This window comes from Manis pentadactyla, chromosome 6 (assembly GCF_030020395.1).
Source record: "Manis pentadactyla isolate mManPen7 chromosome 6, mManPen7.hap1, whole genome shotgun sequence".
NCBI lineage: Eukaryota > Metazoa > Chordata > Mammalia > Pholidota > Manidae > Manis > Manis pentadactyla.
Genome location: NC_080024.1, coordinates 50,959,127 through 50,975,493, shown reverse-complemented (window position 1 = coordinate 50,975,493; position 16,367 = coordinate 50,959,127).

The window sequence follows — 16,367 nt, the reverse complement described above, 5'->3', positions numbered from 1 at the left end:
TCTCTGAAGTATTGCTTTGAAAGTGTAACTTAATATACTGACAGAGGTTGATATATATATATATATATACAATTTTCAGTATATAATATATATATATATATGAACAAATATAAAAATGTTAGCTAATTTAATCCTGTTTTATCTTTATAGGTACACACAGTTCTTTAGATAGTTTCTGTATTTTAGGCTAATAACTTCTAAATTTCTCTTTTAAACTTTGAGATCCTCTTTAGCCTTCAGTGAAATTAATTTAGTTCTTTAAATTTTTATGCTAAAGATACTTTTACTTTAATAAAAATTATTAAAAACTATAAAGTGCTTTCATTTCTGTGGTCTATACTAGTAATATATTTAGTGTATTAGAAATTAAAATGGAAAAGCTTTAAAAATATTTATTAATTCATTTAAAAATTAAAATCTTACACCTATCCCATGTTCATTTAAATAACATATTATAACAAAACTATATAAAAAGAGTGAAAAGTGAGTCATTATTTTGCATTTTTTAAAATATCTCTAGTATCTAAATTAGTAAGACAGCTGGATTCTTTATCTGCTCTGCATTCAATCTTCCACAGATAAGTTGTTTTATTTGAAATAGATGAAGAAAATCCAGAATCAAACAGATACGGGTAGGATAAAAAAGGAGTACTGCAACAGTCTTTTCAGATTATGTGGATAGAAATGTTTCTATGAATTCTGTTCATAGAAGCTGTTCTATGAAAAACTAACCAGTTTAGCTTACAACTCATCAAATTCTTTTCCTGAAGATAACTATCATATTTCTATATGAAGCATTATGCATCATATTTATCATTTTGTCATATAATCTATTGAAAGGAATTTTACTCAAGCACCAAGATTTAGTAAGATTTTTTACTGTTTTATCAAGAACATTCTTAAGTGAATTTGACATTTTAAAAGTTGTTACAGTGTGGTGGCAATGAATACAATAATTACTGAAAATTGGAATGTATGGAGCTTTCATGTAGCTAAATTTACAGTTAGTCTACTTGCTGAATTTACAAACAAATTGGAGACAGCTTGTAGTACTGTACCTGTGACAAAAACTGGCAGAGAGGGTCAAGTAGAAAATCGATGGGAGTAGACAGATTGGGAACCAAATAATATATCTCAGAAATTAAAAACACAAAGAGTAGCAAGAGTGAAAAAAATTCCAAGAATTGCTCAATAATTATAGATAGTAAAGTGATTCTGGAAAACAACTTACAAATAGAGCCTAAAGCCCGAAGCTAGTAGCAATCCAGCTATCAAGCACAGAAGGTAGTTGCATTGCTTCCAGGCTGCTGATACAAAGCAAGTGAGCAGAAACACAAGGGATTTAGGATGTTCAGGCTGTTGGCAAGAACTTGTTTCTAGTGTTGTGCAGTGGAATTTAGGCTACATAAGGCATGAAGATAAGGCAATAAGAATACTGGTGGCTAGAAGTAGAAGAGTAGGTTTGGTGAGAGAAAAAAGGAACAAATTTCAAAGTTTTAACTATAAATTCATTTAATAACAAAATTAATAGGAGTGGATGAAGGAAGTGACAAGAAGGCATAGACTAATCAGTCTAATCATAGTAGTAATAATTATTAAGCATGAACTACTGACTCATTCACAAATGGGCACATAATTAGAATAGTAGAAAAGGAATTCATCCAAAATGAGAAAAATGTGCCTGAGCCACTGGATTAGTCACTTACGTGAATAATATACTTCCCTAGAAAGAAAGCCATACTTGGATTAGAGAGAAAAGCTATCAGTTTGGTCCCAAAGGTATTTATCAAAGGAAGAAAGTATGGCTTTTGGGGGTTGGAAACAAGAGCAATAAAGAGAAAAGTAGACAAACATAAATATATAGAATGAACAGAACTTTTTATATTATAGATGAATATGAAGAGATTGAAAACTATAGTGGGCCTCAAGTCATCATTAGTGTCCTAAATTGTGAAACACAGCATAGGCAAATGCTGGTTCTATAGCCTAAGGACTGTGGCATATGGGCTAGTGAGCAAGATATACATGAGAGTGTTTCTGAGAAAATTCCTTTGGGGTAGCAGGTTTGTTATGGGAATGAGAATGAAGGCTGTTTTGTGACGAAACCCTGAAGAGGATGTGTAGGTTTTTAATTTATAGAGGACACAAGGAATGGAAAGCCAGCAATGGAATGAAGAAAAGGAGCATGTAGAGGATTTTAGGGTCACACATGAAATTACATAATACTGACCAGAATTGACTTGAGAAGTTTACATTGTGGAGGGTGGCCGATGATAAAGGATAAGCATAATCATGCATTTACCTACACCCAAGATTTTGTACAGATGTATGCAGAGCCCAGGAAGTACCAGACATCAGGTGAGTCTCATGAGTGTTCCAACTCTAATACTGGTGAGGAATTTTTGGAGATCCTTACAGTGGATAGAAGGGGTAACAAGGAGACATCTGGTCTTAAAGAGAACATTTTTTAAAACTATTTGCCACATAAAATATACTATTTCAAAAAAAAATCACACTGTCCAGAGAATTACTCACGTAAGTCTTCAAGTGGCGATGAAGTTGTGATAAAGAATCACACAGTTGCACTCTTGTTCTGATATTCCATCCCCTGGTCGCGTTTATATGGCTACTGGTTATAACTCTATCTGAGTTGGGACTATTACTACGAAGATACCCCCAAAATGAAGTAAAGATGTTAGCAGATATATGGTATAATCAGTTAGTGATTATCTAGCATGAACTACTGACTCATTTACAAATGGACACTAAAGCATAATGCTAGAAGAAGGAGTCTATTCAAAATGAGAGGAAAATCTTGGTTAATTATTTTACAATAAGATACTATTTTTAATCACCTGATACAATAGAAAATTCCAGGAAATTAAATATTTAACCAAACTGAGAAAGTGACTCAACATAGTAGTTTTATAACATCACTGTTAACCAAAGAACTATTAATTATTTACAGGTATACTTTAGAAACTCATATCAATATCTAACAGTTTTGTGACAACATTGGTGCCTTCAGTGCTAAACGTATCATTTTCCCTTGCTTATAAAACTTTTTATGTCATAAGAACATTTGTAGATGAGTTGATCTTTTTTCAAAAAGACCATAAATATTTTAGTATACCATATGCAAGCTCTTAAGAGTATTTTCCTTTGTACAAATAAGAAGTTTTTATCTGTGCACATCAAGTCATTGCCTATTGATAAGTTAACTGATTATAATGCAGATTGAAACATATTTCTGTAAAAAGGCACTCAAGGAGTCTATTTTAGTCATATTTTCATTAACTACAATATTACATAATTTCTAAGTAGTATTGAATAACACTAAATTGATGATAAGCTTTTATAAGTTGAAGGGGGACAGAACTAGTTTCTTGGTGCAATGCCTCTTTTTATTTGAAACTTTACATGCACTACTCAAGCAGTGGAAAACTAAGTCCTTAGCACTAGGAACATTGTTTCTGTAGTCAGAATTAAATCAACATGGATTTATACTTATATATTTATGATATAGTCTGACAGAATAATTCAGTACTTATGTCCATAAATCAGAATAAAATAAAAAGAATATAAATGCATTCTTAAAAAGCCAACATTAATATTATACTGTCCATTTACTCCATTGTTCTTATGCCAGTTCTATAACATGACGTTTGACTCGTGGAGGGATGACGCTTGATATGAATTTAGAATGTTATCTGAATTATCACAGAAAATTTAACACTCTCAGAATATATTACTTTTTTCTGTCATTATGAAAGGTCAAAATTAAATTCCCCACAGAGATTTTTTTAACTGCTATGTTGGGATGTATAAAAATACTCTTTAACAAGAGGGACTGCAACAATGAAGTAGGAATTTCACTTTATGACAGATGTAGAGACAAAAGAGGAATTCTAAATTAGTTTTTGAATATTTCATTATAATTTCATCTATCACAATATTTCAAATGGCTACAGAGCAAAAATGTGAAGAGAGAATGAGCACATATTCACTATAAATATCTCCATAGCTTATTATTGTACATATCTTCCTAAAGCCTACTTTACTCCCTACTGGTTTAAATGAACTTTCAAATAGGCAAAATAGAACAGTAAAAAGGGTAAACATACATTTACATTTTGGAATGAACTATCAATCATAACTTTTTTTTTCAATTGAAGTATCATTGATATATAATCTTATGTTGGTTTCAATATACAATACAGTGGTTCAACAGTTAACCATATTATTAAATCCTCACCCCCTCTACTGCAGTTACTGTCAATGTAGAAAGATGTTACAGAATCATCAATCGTCATGAAGTTTTATTTATGAATCAATATGAACTTATCAATGCAATGTGAACATTTCATTGTCTGGTTTGAAATCAGAGTTCTCTATGATTTGCTGCAATTCCAGAAAGGGCATCCATTAGAATTTTACATTTTTCTGAAACCTTTTATCACAAAACTTGACACTCTCCAAACAAAGTATGCTTAAAATTTTGTTCATTATGAGTTTTTTATCTTTTCTTTGCTTCCAACATAACATAACATAACATTAAAGATTCGACAAATCATAGAGAATATATTCAACCACTTAAAGTTCTCAGCAAGGTTGTGACTACTGCAGTTATCTCTGAAAATGGGATTCCCAGGTGTGTTAGGCCATAAAGAAAAACCTACAATAAATCTCAAAAACACCTGAGATTTTGATCCTGGTGCCTCTGTGACTGTTACTGCTTTTTCTGGTTCTGTGGAAGGAACTATTCAGATATTAAATCAATCCTGCACACTGGCTTACTCTAAAAATGCAAAAATGATTCAGTTTATATGTAATGTATGCTGGTTATTCTTCAAATTATATAAATAAAAGCATTTGACTTACAAAATATTATCTTTCCAGATCATATATGTTTTGTGTGTTGGTCTCACCTATGAATAACCAGCATGTGGCTGGACCAGCTCTTGTAGTTATTTTTATGATTACAAGACACCCTTAAGCAATAACCATCAGGAAACTTTAAGAAAAAAAAAGTTGACTAATTACAAGTCCTAGAAAACACCTGACTCACCTGGGGCCACAGAGGGAGGTTGCACAGACAGAGAGAGAGGGAGAGACAGAGAAAGAAAATGCATGGGCTTGAGGTTCTGCTTTTACTGGGTTTTGATGAGGGGCTAGGGCTTTGTGGGCTCGCTCTTTATTGGTGAATTTAAAACATAAAAGCAGGAATTTTAAGTGTGGGAAGAGAAAAAAACAAGTGGCCCAAATGGCCAAGTATCAAAATGAACCAAGATCTTTAAAACAAATGAGATTGAGTGTGAGTGTGTATGTGTGGGTATGTGTGTGTGTGTGTTGAGGTGAGTGGTTTTGCAAGGATTGGCTGCTTATCTAGTCTGTGGTTGGCAGCGTGTTTATTTAGATAGTTGTCTCTGAGGTGGTTGGCTCTCTCAAGTGGATGACTTGGAGTTTGTCAGGCACTCGAATTCCAAAAGAAGAAGAAGAAGAATAACTGTCAGGGCTTATACTACAACATAGTGATAGGTATAGTACTGGTAATAGCATTTATAAACAATTAGTACAGAACACAATTTCCAGATTTAAACTATTCACAGATATAATAGTACACTTTTTATTACAGGTAAAACAACTATTAACCCCAATGGTGTGATTCAAAGATTTCCAAAGGACTATCTAGACATCCCCCTCCTCCTTACCAGCTTATAATTTTGAGTGAGATCTCAAATATATTAGTGATCACCATAGCTGAAGGCCATTAAGAACACACATGAAATCAAAGTTAACCTAATTAGCTTGCTGTAGGAAGAGCATACCATGGAACTGAGGTGGTATTGTTACATGATATGGGCTTGTGTTGGGTGATTTGGCAGAGATTAAGGAAATGGAATTCTGTTTTGCATTTGTGCTATTAGGAAGTGGGGCATGTTTCCAGTTTCCCTCAGCAGAAGTATGCTCCTCTTAGGAACAAGGACCTCTAATCTGGCAGAGTGTACAACTGCACAGAAAGCAAGTAAAAATTTCATACACTGGTGTCTAGGAGTGATGGTGAGAGGTCTAATCCTACGTATTTCTACCCTTTGATTACAAAACCTGTGTGTTCTAATTCTAGGGTGCATAGAACCATATATATTAATCATAGGTTTAGTAATATACCAAATTCTGGAATACATCACCTCATAGGCTTTCATTCCAGAGTTGACAGTTTAGCTAAGACCCTGCTGTTGTATTAGGTTAGCTGTATCTAAGTGATGCATTATATACAAACAAGCAGATCTTTTGTTTATGTGGGTATTGTCACACCGTCTTTGCAATGAAATCAGACATTTCTTTGAAGGATACCATACTGGTTCATCATGCCATCTGCAGACCTTCAGACAATGCTGTTGGTTTAGGCACTCTAGGCAGGAAAGACAAAACTGCGTCTGGAGTATGTTTCAATTCCACAAAACAAACTGCAGCCCCCTCCAGGATGGAAAGAGAAACACTGTGATCACAGTGCACCAGAAGGCTCTCTACTTGACAGATGGTGCTGTATCAGGAACTCAGTAGCAGGTTCAGCTGCAGGCACTTTGAATATTTAGCAATAGCAGTAGCTTCACTGACCTTGATGAAAGAGATTTCTTGATGTTTCTTCTGGTTAGCTGTTGCTGCATAACCAGATACTCTCAAAACCGGTATCTTAAAATAATCATTATTTGTTACAGTTTCTTCAGGACAACAACCTGGAAAAGTTTTCACTGGACTGTTGCAACTTATGCACTCTCATGTCACCATAATAAGATGGTGACTGAAACTAGCACAGGGAGCATGGAGCGCCTAGGAACTGGGCAGGCATCTCTCTCTTTATGTAGTTGCAAGACCTCATATTGGGCTTGATTGTGCTTCCTCACAGCATAACTGGCTCAGAGGAGCCAAGCTTACTTAGTGACTGGAGGATTCAAAAGCAAGAACTCCAGAGAAATTGTATTTTGACATATAACATAGCCTGGGACAGTCATATATTATTACCTCTGCCACATTCTCTTTATGGGTTGAAAAATTACAAAATGCCACAAATTTTCAAGAGTGAAAATAGACCACCCCTTCTCAACAGGAAGTGTCCAAAAATCAAAGTAGAAAAGGAAAAGTTAATGATATGGATCTAAAGTATTAGATTAATTTATATTTACATCTATCCATCTATGCACTATTAAAATCAAAACAGAGACCAGCATTGAGAATTCCACGAGCACACAAGACCTGTTAAGTCATACAAAGCTTACTGTAACTTATTTTGCAAGGTTAACTTCACCTGGGTCATTTCTTGCTTATACCTCTGAAAATCATAAGCAAATTTTAAACTGTTTCTCAAGGTAGATATTAGGTAACCACTGACCAATTCCCTATTACTAATACCTTTCTAATACTATATAACCAATCACTGTGAGGAATAAACAGACACAGCTTTCTCACTATGTAATCTGCTGTACAACAATATACCTCTGAGTCTCATTCCATGTTTGGGGTCTGAAAGTTCCCAGTTTTGCAAACTGTCTTTTTTGGTGTGTGTACAATAAACTTCTACTAATTCCTACTTTGAATCACCAATTCATTGATTTTACTTCTGTTATTTCTGAACTTTTGATACATAAATGCAGGTATTATATGTACATATATGTGTATTACATATATATAAAGCTTATTTAAAAACTACAGAAATATGAACACACTAGTAGTTATAATAGGGTCTGATTTATTAGTATTCATCACATGTATCTCTGTTTCCCCAAAAGGAATAGAAAAACATATTCTCCTTTTAGTAACTTACAATGTCCTATTTTTCTTTTAATAACATTCAGTGTCTGTTCAATGATTTTTTCCTCCTTAATAGAGTTTTTAGCTCTACTAACATGATTTAGTTGTACATGATTTATGTTTTCTAAGTCTGAACAGATAGGACATATTTTATTATAACCTAACATTATTTGTATTTACATGAATTTCATGTAAATATCAATTTATATTTAAATGAATTTAATTACCTGATTAACAGAAACTGTTCAGCAGATAAAAATTTATTTTTATTGCATTGTTTCTACCAACTAAAAAGGGTAAGAAAATTAAAATGTGTTTTCATTTTTTATGTTAGTATTATTTTCTCTTAAAAAAATCACAGGATACTATTGTCATATTTGCATTGTTTTCTGCTGATATAAAACAAAGATATACATCTGGAATGTTTATATAACTGTTTCCATCTGGGCTATTGAAATTTTCACTGAACCTGCAGGTGTTCCTTTCTTTTCTCTGACATAATGTTTTAAAAGTTAATAAATTAGATGTAAAAAATGGAAAAACAATGGGAAATTGGGTTAGGAAACAGGATGAACTAGAGTAAAGGGGAGTTTTAAAATAAGGACAATTTTGAAAAAGTATGATGAAATGGATAGGAGCTAGCAAAATTGCAATGTTTGAATAGACGGGCAAAATGGGAGTGCTAAGACTATACTAGTTTTCTCTAATAGGGAAAGGTAGGGAAAAACTATATTAGTATTATTACCAGATCTCTGCAATCCATAAATAAAAAGACTAAATATGCAAATCTCAGAAAAGCACAAAGTAAAATGTAAACTTCCTATAATAGTTCTGAAACTATAATGGGAGCAATGGTGATACTGCTGGATTAGTAACACTGCTGTTGAAGAAAAGATCACCTGGCATCATGGCTTTTAAATACTTTTAAATATCATCTATATGCTTCGTTTCAGACAGCCTGCCCAGAAGTTTATTAGACATACCAAACTCAACATCCCAGCATACACTCTTCTCTCTGTCTGTCATCAGAGCAAAAAGCAATTCCATTTTTTTAAATAGATATTGCCAGAAACCTTGATGTTATCCTTAACTCTGTCTTATGCCTTTTATCAGATTAATCAGGAAATACACTGACTTTAACTGAACCTATATCTGAAATCCTATCTCTCCTTTCCACCCTCACAATTATCAGCTTGCTCAGTCATCACCTCAAAATACAAAAATAGCATCCTGTGTATCCTCGTGCTATGCTTTCCCCTACCCAATACTGTTTCTAACAGACAACCATTTAAGAATCATTTTCCAAAAATCATGAACACTGACACTTCAGTCCTTGTTTCACTTAACTAAAAGCTAAAATCTTTGTGGTATCCTATATGACATACCACACTGCCTCTGAGCGTATCAGGTATGGTGCTGTATTGCAGCTTCACTTTAACTCTTTCCTGTCTGCAGAACCCCAGCCTCAGATACCCACACAGGAGTCCCTTACTTTATTCAACTAGTTTCTTAACTGCCACCTTCTCAATAAGTTCTTACCTTACCACTGTATTTAACGCTTTTTTCTGCAATATCTTACTCCACGTACTTGTGAGCTTTCTTCTGTTATTTTCTTCCACAGCATTTATCATCTCCTGATATAATATTATTATCTTTATTATTTGTTATGTGCATCTTTTCACTGAAATATAAGCTTCAGCGAGGCAAGATTTTTGTTTGATTTGATCACCGATGTATTCCAAGTGACTTAAAGAATGTCTTAAAAAGTTTAGAAATACATGGTTTATAGTAAAACAATACATATTTAGATGGCAAGGATAAACCAAATATAACAACATCTCTATGTACTTGCATATGAAAAAACCTAAGGTAGTAAATAACAAATACTGAATTGTATTAAACATTAGCTTATCCAGACTAAGTCTACAGTTTAGTAATACCAACAAAAAATTATCAAATGAAATAGTGTAACAGAATTACTACAAAATTTTCTAATATCCATAAACACTTCACATAATTTTTCTCAGTTGAGGTTCAAAATTGTGTTCAGTGGAATAACTGCAACAGTATCACCTCAAATGCTTATTTACAATGTAAGTTTCTGTGGCCTGACCTCAAACTTAACAAACAGCATCAGAATTTTGGGATTGGGGTGGACATCATCTGGGAATATGAATTTTCCCATTTTTATGATAATTTTTTAGAACGTACTATTTAATATAATTTTTTACTTAATACGAATAATGAAACAAATCAAAATGTATCTTTCTTTTCTAATTCCATTTTAATGAACTGTTCTCACCATATGACACACCTATTTGCTTTTCACTCATTAGATACACAGATGTTGTTTTTAACTTCCCTGTAATATGCTGACCTAATTACATTCTCTTTGGCTCTTCTCCCACATCCTCTGATGTTTCCCCTCAGAATACAAACACAGTAAAATCCCACCAGTTCTGAACCTCCAAGGTCTCTACAATTTTACAAAGGACTAGATCATTAAATCACACTTTCATGTATCAGAAATCTTTTCCAATGTCAAGCTTTAGCTAAATTTCAGATACAGGAAATTAAGAGCCACAGGTGATGCAGCAAGTAGTCCAGGATTCCTAATACATCTGCCAAGTCCTGCTTCTCTGCATCAGATGAGGTTTCTAAGTGATGAGGGCTTACTTCACTTACATGGAAGGAACTAACTCATTTATGAAAATCTCCATTTTATATTCAGATAGTTATATAGCTTATCTGACATTTTCCTGGGAAATAATATCCCCCAAATCTAAAATGTCATGTTTGTTTAACATAAGCAGTCACTCAATGGGCATCCTGCTAAAAACACTCCCTAATTTCAATTTCCCCAATAACAAAAATAATTTAGTTTCCAAGTAATTGTTTATGAGAATGTTTATAAAAATATTATACTGGGTCACCTGTCCTCTTTGATTACAGGAGTGTGCCCTCCATTTATCACAGAAGAAAACTGTTATCTGGCCAGGTGCTTCCTTCTTTCCCTTTTAGTTTTATTCTCCAAATTTGATTATATTATTTATTAAAATACCGGGCCTCTCCACTTTTCTAGCAACTGAATTCTTAAAATATTTAAGAACAACTATAGCTTACTATTATGTTGATTTTTTTAAATCAAAAAGTGAGGATTTACTACTGTATTTTACAATATTCTCTCAAAGCAAACAAAAGCTTTTTTTTTTGTCCTCTTGGAATTTACACCAAGACCTGACAAAATCCAAGGGAACAAATTTGTTTTTTTTACTTTAGGGACACCATTGAGCTTCAAACAGTCTGTGTTTCCATTCTTGCTATACTTTCCACACCTAGTCAAGTATTCTGTGTATCTGTGTAACGACCCCAAGTTGGCCTTACATTACCTTCGAACTTTATATTTTTTCATACCCTAATAGAATTTATTTTTGATACTTGTTTATGTTTCTCACTCTTTTCTGGGCCTCCAAGAACTAACATCAGTCCTTGACCAGCAGCTTGCAAGAAACCAGGCACCTAAACCACACAGCCAACAGGGAAACTCTGCCAACAAGTGAGCACGGAAGAGAACCTCAGACTTCAGGTGATGATACCGCAGTTCTGACTCACACCTTTATTTCAGTCTGGTAAGGCCCTAAACCGAGGAACCAGTTAAATTCCATCTTGACTCCTGATGCTAAGTTTCTGTTCTTAAGTCTAATTTATGGTAATTTGTTATATTGAAATAGAAAACAAATACAGATTTTGGTATCTAGAAGTGGGGCAATGCTCTAACAAACACCTAAAAATGTGGCACTGACCCTGGATCTGACAAGGGTGAAGGCTGGAGTAATTTCAAGAAGCATGGCAGAGAAAGTTTATATCCTCTAACAGACTTAAAATTGTTGCTAATAGGAACTCAAAAGGAAGTGAAGAATGTGCTATTGGAAACTGGATAAAGGGGGATCCTTGTTACATAGTAGCAGTAAGCTTAGTGAAACTGTGTCCAGTAATTTTATGCAAAGCAGAACTTGTAAATGACAAATCTGATATATGGCTTAGGAAATTTTTGAGGAAAATGTGGAAGGTGCTGTCTGATTTCTTCTTGCTGCAAATAAAATGTAAAGGTGAGATATATTCAGGAAAGAACAATTCAACCAAAAAGTAACAGGACTAGATGATTTTGAAAATCTGCAGAACTTCCAGGTGGCAAAATATTCCAAAAGTTAGAAAAAGCTACAAAAAGTGTGGGATACAGAAATGACTCTGTGACTATATTACATTTGGGTAAGACCCCAGAAAGATCAAAAGGTGAATATTCAGTATAAAAAGGGCTCTTTCCAAGAATGAAAGATGTGTCTTACAGACCTCAATCAAATCAGGACTCTAAAGCTGAGGGGTGCTCAGTCATCTCAGCAGGGAGCCATGATAGGGAAGGGATTAGCTCTAAAAGATCTGTGGATCTGACTTTCACCAAATGGTGTACCTACAAAAGAAATCCATGGAACACCCCCAAATTTCTCGAGAAAATTATTTCAATAGACACTCCCTATGTGGCCTGAAAGAGAGAACATGATAAATGAAAGGAGGCTGTCAGATCATCAAAATTCTACTGCATGAAGTTGACAAAACAGCTTAGCTATAAACATGCACTGACTTCTTTGATAAAGTAGGATGACTTAGAAAGGGGTACCTAGAACCAAGAGGGCAGAACTCAGAGCAAAGGAAAATTATTTCCAGGCCTTAAAACCTACTGAAGAGAGTTCCAACAGTTGCCTCATTAGATTTCAGAACTGTTTTGGACCAGTGACAATTTATGCTTCCATTTTCCCCTTTCTTTGATCCGCGCCTACAATTGTTATTCTATGCTTGTCCTGCCATTGTGCATTGGGAATGTGGGCAGTAACTTGTCTGTGTAGTTTCACAGTCCCACCTATGGCTAAGAATTATGTCACAGGAGTTGATCATAACAGATTAAACACAGTAGCCTTATCCATACCTGACTTAGATTGTGAGATTTTGGACTCAGAGTTGATAGTATAATGGGATTAAATTATTGGATCTTGGGGAGGGGGTCAATATATGCAGCATGTGGGAGGAATGTGTATGTTTTATAGCCAAAGGGAAGACTGCACTAAGCAGGATTCTAGGATGGTCGCCAAGCTTCCCCCAAGAGCTTACTAACCATGTTATTCAGAAATTCAATACTCTTATTATTTTCTTGATCTAGAAGTTTCTGAGAACAGTGTGTTAAAATTTTCAATAATAATAATCTTTTTCTATTTCTCCCTGTAGTTTTGTCAATAATTATTTAAGGCTATGTAGTTAGGTGCATATATTTTCAAAATCATAATTTTATTTGTGAATTATTTTACAAATATTCTTCACATTCTTTATGATATTTAGTCTTAAATACATTTAGGTATTTATCAAAATTGCTATACTGGCTATCATCTGGTTCAATTGTTATGGTCTTTGTTTACCATCCTGGAAATTCTATATGTTGTCTTTTAATTTTTATATATCTGTTACATAACATATATTATTTGATTTCTTTAAATGAATCTGATCATTTGAATTTGATTAATAATTTTAATGAATTACATGTATTTTCTAATTAGCACTATAATACATTTTAATCTTATTATTCATTTTCTGTTTATCAATACAATGCCCAGTAGAGAATCTTTTTGCCCAGTAGAGAATCTTTTCAGGTTCAACCAAATGTTCAAACTCACAAGACTAAAAAGGTCATGCTTACTTAACAGGATGAATGGCAAGAAACAGTTTGTCGTCAGGTTTCCTTTATGTTACGAGTGGTTGTGACATTTTACAGAGCTATCTAGGAGATATTCTCTGATACCTCAGGTGCATTCAGGGGCAAGAAGGCCAGAAACACGTCAGTGGTAAGGGACTCAGTTTGCTATGGAAATCTCATGCCACACGTGAGCTAAGATCTCCCGTAAGAGACACAGAAGCATAACTCTTAGAAAAGTTTGTGTTGTCAGATCATCAAAATTCTACTGCAGGAAAACATAAAGTTCACGCTACCTCTTGAAATGTGTAGTTCCTCCAAGTTCAGTTACAATTTCCTGATCAGTACTTAATTTTACCATAAGTAATGTTGCCTAGTAATCCAGTTGACATTCCAGTTTTATCAGGCTTTCAAGGGAAAAAGCTACAAAGTGAACAATAAATCAAATATTTATGAAGAACAGGAAAATTTTTGTAACATTAAATCAAAATTATGTTTTCTTTTCTTCCTGTTTTTTCTCCCTTCAATTACATATATCAAAATATTTATTTTTACTGGCTTGAAAAATTCTATTATTTTATTATTCTGATTACTCCTAACATAATCCATTTTATCTTTATTAATTTCTTAATCTTAGCAATGTTATATTTCATACAGAAACTACAGACACATTTTTATATTATTTTTCTCTGCCCATTCTCTAACATTACTTAAAGGTTTTAGCTAGGAATGCTACATATATTTCATTCTTTTTCTTTATGTCATTGCTTATCTAGATAGCAATAAATTTGATTTAGAATTATTCACCTTTCCTTCCCATAATCCTAGAATTCTCCCTGATTTATTTCTTTTACCAGAATACTTCCTCTAAGAATACTTTCAAAGAGAGCCTTCATGTGGTAAGTATTCTAAGACTGCATATATCAAGAAATACTTTCATTTCTTCTGTTCACTAAATTAGTAGTTTACTTGGATATAAAAATTATTAATCATGTTTTCTTGAATGTAAATGTAGTAGTCAGAATTCTAATGTTATCTCCAAGATTCCGGCCCCCATGAGGCATAATCCATGATTAGGTCCCTAACCAATTGGCTTTCAGCTGGTCAAAAGGGAAATTACCTTGGGTGGTTTTGAACTAATCAAGTGAGCACTTTTAAAGAAGATCTATAGGTCAGAGATTGGAAGAAGTCAGAAAAAAATCCCTGTTGGCCTTGAAGACGTAAGCTGCCATGCTGTGGAAGGGGCTTGCAAGCAAGGACCTGAGGGTGGCATCAAGAGCTGCAAGCAATCCGTGCCCAACACCCAGCAAGACCTCAGCTCTGGAGTTGGAGAGAACTAAGTTCTGCTGACAATCTGAGCTTGGAATAGAAAACTGAGCTCCAGATGAGAACACATTCTGGATAACAGCTAGAACTTAGTGAGATTCTGAGCGGAAGACCCAAATAACACTTGTCCAGACTCCTGACCCATGGAAACAAAGATCATAAATTTTTTAAATATATTTTTATTTTTGTATTAAGGTATCATTGACACACAATCTTATAAAGGTTTCACATGAGCAAAACTGTGGTTACAACATTCATCCATGTTATCAAGTTCCCCCACACACAGCCCATTGCAGTTACTGCCCATCAGCATATTAAGATGCTATTGAGTCATATTTGTGATATTTTTTAAGGCAGTAGATGCTAATGGATTAAACTGTGTCTCCCAAAAGATGTGTTGACTACCCAACAGCTGGTATCTAATACTTGTGAATTTGACCTTATTGGAAATAGGGTCTTTCCAGATATAATTAAGTTAAGATTAGGTTCTTAGGATGAGCCCTATCCCAATATAACTGGTGTATTTTTATTTGTTGTATAATTAATATACACTTACATGAACAACATTGTGGTTACTAGATTCCCCCCATTATCAAGTCCCCACCACATATCCCATTACAGTCACTGTCCATCAGCATAGTAAGATGCTATGAATCACAACTTTTCTTCTCTATGCTATACTGCCTTCCCTGAGACCCCCCGCTATATTATGTGTGCTATTCATAATTCCCCTTCTTCCCTTTATCTCTCCCTTCCCATCCACCCTCCCCAGTCCCTTTCTCTATGGTAACTATTAGTCCATTCTTGGGTTCTGTGAGTCTGCTGCTGTTTCGTTCCTTCAGTTTTTGCTTTGTTCTTATACTCCACAGATGAGTGAAATCATTTGGTACTTGTCTTTCTCTGCCTGGCTTATTTCACTGAGCATAATACCCTATAGCTCCATTCCCGTTGTTGCAAATGGTAAGATTTGGTTTCTTTTTATGGCTGAATAATATTCCATTGTGTATATGTACCACATCTTCTTTATCTATTCATCTACTGATGGACACTTAGGTTGCTCCTGTTTCTTGGCTATTGTAAATAATGCTAGGATAAACATAGGGGTGCACATGTCTTTTTCAAACTGGGTTCCTTCATTCTTAGGGTAAATTCCTAGGAGTGGAAATCCTGGGTCAAATGGTATTTCTATTTTTAGTTTTTTGAGGAACCTCAATACTGCTTTCCACAAAGGTTGACTAATTTATATTCCCACCAGCAGTGTAGGAGGGTTCCCCTTTCTCCACATCCTCAACAACATTTGTTGTATGTCTCTTGGATATTGGCCATATTAACTAGTGTGAGGTGATATCTCATGGTGGTTTTAATTTGCATTTCTCTGATGATTAGTGATGGGGAGCATCTTTTCATGTGACTGTTGGCCATCTGAATTTCTTCTTTGGAGAAGTGTCTGTTCAGATCCTCTGCCCATTTCTTAATTGGGTTGTTTGCTTTTTGT